Genomic DNA, 4,580 nt, shown 5'->3' on the forward strand with positions numbered 1-4,580 from the left:
GGGATACTTGGAGGGGTTACTTTGTCTGAAAATGAATTAATGCTTTGAAATCTGTCTTTGGTATTAATAAACCACTTATGATGAAATAAAATTTCCAATATTTTGAAATATGTGGCTCGAGGGTCAGTGGTTCCTGTGGGGTGGGGTGCACAACTGGTGGTTATATAACGTGAAAATGCATTTTTTCTTTGTTTCTCTGATCTACCTCTTGGTATAAAGTAACCAAAGTAAGCATGCTTAGTGTATAATTATGATTAGCAATGGTGCTTTTTTTCAAAATTGTGAATTTCATGACTTTTAAAACAGGTTTAAAACACGAATCGAATTCAATCGCTGGAAAGTTGTTACATAATACTCAGGTGACCTATTAGGCCCGTGGGCCTCTTTTTAATTTTGTTGCAAGACTAAACATCCATCGAGATCGGAAAATTATTGACAAACAAGTTGATGATACAAGAATATAAGCAGTCAAGTTTAAAGTCATAATTTCGTAAGTTCTATGGTCGATACAATGACTTTGTCAGCAAATACATTTTAGCACAGAGCTATTGACTGACGTTCTTCATATTAATTGTTAGGTTAATTATTTCCACATTGAATTCTGGACTCATTGGTTTGAGAGAGTTCATGTCACAAGCCATTTAGAATACCCGTTTCCTACTGTATCGTAGATACATTACTCATTAGGGAACTCGTACTCTTAATAAAACATAATATATACATTTGTGGTATCATTCCATTATATAAACATACAGAGAGAAAATGTCTTCAATTCTGTATGAAGTTTGTCACAGGTCAAAGATCAATACATGGCCGAATCACACGGCGTAATAATATCTACCGGTACATACGCATGTAAAATATAAAATAAAATGACTTGCTCTAGGGACTTGATTTTCATGTATAGAAAATGAACAAAATAAGCAAGTAAAATAGTTGTTTTATTTACAACGTAAACTAGTACTTCATAAATTGTTTTGGCGATCGATTAAACCTGTGTACATAGAGAATATACCGATAGAAACTAGCCTTTGTTTACAAGTTTTATGTCACTTTTGTCAGCTGCACAATCTCTAACGTTTATCCTTATTTTTTGGTAGACATTAAGTTAAATCTTCATGATAATGATATATGCTAAAACCATCACTTTTTTCATTAAATTCTACTCACGATAAATGTGTTAATCTGTTGGAAAAATTCAAAGCAGTGCAATCACGTCACGGACAGCTGACAAACACCTCGATCGGCGCTTTTGTAGACTTTCAATGTAAGTTGCCAGTGTCTCCGTGTTTACATCATTAATAATTCTTTTGTTACTGAAATCGTAGATTGAATGTTTTTGATCAAATTTAATACCTGATTGCAAATTAACTGGCTCGGACAAGTGTCTCAATCCATCGGATCCATCCATCCCTTTTAGGCTACCGAAATTCCTCCAACTTTTTATATCAATTTTCGGACGTGTTTCTTGTGTCTTTTTAGCATTGATTATCAATTTTCAGATAAAAAGATTTCCTGACAACAATCTGTTCACTTATACTGATCACAAGTAGCCTTTAACATAATATCCCTTTCGAAATAGAATCCTTAGCCTAGTTAATGTGAAGCGTAACCGCCTTTCAAGCCGATTTACACCTTGCGTAGTTTTGACGGAAATCTACGGCGATCGGTTAGTGCAATATTTATATCCGCATATATTTCATTTAATATTCAATTGTCCATCTCAAATGTATATATAAGTAATAAATAACAAGTTTATAAACTTCAATGGGAATTGAAGTGGGTCGGTACGTGATCAAATCTTCTGAGAAGGCCTTCGGCCTTCACAGGATTCGATCACTCGACCGACCCACTTCAATTCCCATTGAAGTTTATAAACTTGTTCTTTATTTCTTAAACACACTGACTAGCGCACGAAAATAGCGTCGTTTTAATGGGTGCTGTCACTAAGGGTCCAAGTTTAGTGTTATTTCAACTAATAATTTTAATAATAATGATTTACAAAGGCCAAAAAGACTTCGAGCGACCTTTTTGTTGATTTTAACAGTTCATCTGAACTTGTGTGTGATGTAATGGTAACTATCGTCTCTCAACGAATACTCTAGTTATTCACCCCTCACCACAGCGTCATCCATGTTTACAAAATAGTGTTTGCTATTAAACAATAAAAAATTGTAATAATAAAAATTAAAGAAATTATATAAATATGTCTATGCTTTATGCAATGGACCAACAGCATTGATATAAGTAAACAAAATAAATTAATATATAAGACACAACAGACAATGACTTTTTCCGATATGCTTTTTCAAAGTACGTTTGTATCTACTAGATATATTTTATTTATTGCAAGATTTCCTTGCGGATAGAGCATAAAACACCTTATGGAGTACTGAAAATAGAAAATGTTTTACGCGCAGAATTTGCATTCATCATACTTGTTTATAATTATTAGCACCCCTCATGAACATATACATGCATCCAAGTCCTATCTTTGCTATGCAAATCGTATCTTATGACAATCAAAATTAATTGTTCATGCTTAACATCAAATACCAGGCCACCGAAGGGACCTAGGGTGATAAGAATTGGCATCTGGCACCCTCTCGCATGGCGTACGAGGCGACTGAATGGGATAACATGTCGGTAGTGGGTTGCGACCTGTGTTGGTGGACAAGGGGAGCCTGGTGTAATGCACTTGTCTGACCAACACCCCACTTTGGACCCATATTCATCTAGACGGGAGTTTGGCCCGACTTGATCAATCGGCTAGTCATGCCGAAATGATAATATCTACATGTACATGCCCTAGTATTGATGTTTTGCACCTTTTTTATTATCTGTTTACTTCTGTTTTGCATTATCCAATACACCGACGTTTCCATATTCATCTTTATATATTAAGCGGTGGCTGAGGGTCAATCAGGCATATCATGTCTGAGTATAGTTTCTTTGTATCCTCTGGTATCAGTCATACTGGATGTCCGTTTGGCTAGATATCGCACTCGTTGGTGCTCAGAGGCGGGCGGGGAGCAAGGATTCTGAATTCCTTTTTATATAATCATGGCTTTCTCAAAAAAAAAACGTTGCTGCCCAGCAGGTTTCGCTATTACTTTTAACAATGAACAACTAAACACTGGCCCCGCTTCGTCACACTCGAAGTACAACAAGCAAATTCAAAGAATTGTGGTCCCCCGCTTTCGGTGTCTTTGTGGGTGAGATGTTATTTTTTATGACATATTGCGTCTAATATAAACACCTTATCATTTATTTAGAAATTATCATTGAAGTTGATTTCTTTTAAAATAAAGTCAATCGTGAAGGTCAAGTGGTAAAAAAAATCATAGCATGCTTAAAGGTAATGCAGACGTCAAATAAGAAATCCCTATCTCTTCTCAATATAAGGAATAAAATGTGTTTTTGAAACACTGATGACTCCGTATGGCAACATAACGAAGATTAAACTTCTCTTAATCGCAAATTAAATATATTATTACCCAAAGTAGGGGTTTTCTCACAAGAAATACGATTGTGAAATACAAAATCCCTAGCACCACTTGTTCAAAAGTTATTGTCGAGGATAAATTTTTGAAAGGTAGGTCAAACTCCAAGGTGAAAGGATCTGAGTTGTTGGTTTCTTAAGAAAGGTCTTGTCACAAGTAATACATATGTGAAGTATGAAAACCTTAACCCTAACCGTTCAAAAGTTATGGCTAAGGTTAAAGTTTTTAAAAAGTAGATCAACTCCAAAGTCAAGGTCAAAGCGTTTATTATAATAAGTTCTTAGTATCCAATGAAAAGTCTTCTCACAAGGATTACATTTGTGAAGTACAAAAGCCTTAGCCCTTGCCATTCAAAAGTTATGGTCAAGGTTAAAGTTTTTTCATAAGTACGGAAATCTCCAAGGTCAAGGTCAAAGTTGTTAATATCAAATAAAAGGTCTTGCTACAAAGAATACATATGTGAAACATGAAACTCCTAGTATCTACCATTCATAAGAAATTTCCAAAGTCAACGTTTTTAAAAAGAAGGTCTTACTCCAAGGTCAAAGGGTCAAAGTTCTTGGTATCTAATGAAAGGATTACATATGTGAAGTACCAAAGCCATAGCCCTTACCGTTCAAAAGTTATGGTTAAGGTTAATGTGTGTGTTTTTTCATAAGTAAGTAATCTCCAAGGTCAAAAGGTCAAAATTGTTGGTATCCAATGAAAGGTCTTGCCACAAAGAATACATATGTGAAATATGAAAATCCTAGTATCTACCGTTCAAAAGTTGTGACTAAGTTTAAATATTTTAAAAAGTAGTTAAAACTCCAAGGTCAAGGTCAAAGTTCTTGGTATCCAATGAATGTTTTTTTTTTTCACAAGAATTACATATATCAAGTATGAAAGCCCTAGCTCTTACCATTCAAAAATTATGGTCAAGGTTAAAGTTTTCTCATAAGTATGTAAATCTCCAAGGTCAACAGGTCAAAGTTGTTGGTATCCAATGAAAGGATAATTATCAGAACAGAACAACATACGAAGCATTTAACAAATGTACTGCCATTTATCATTCAAAAACGTATTCAAGGAATCATT

Source organism: Saccostrea cucullata, unplaced genomic scaffold, assembly GCF_032062105.1.
Source record: "Saccostrea cucullata isolate Sc308-1 unplaced genomic scaffold, CSIRO_AGI_Scuc_v1 ctg4587, whole genome shotgun sequence".
Taxonomy (NCBI): Eukaryota; Metazoa; Mollusca; class Bivalvia; order Ostreida; family Ostreidae; genus Saccostrea; species Saccostrea cuccullata.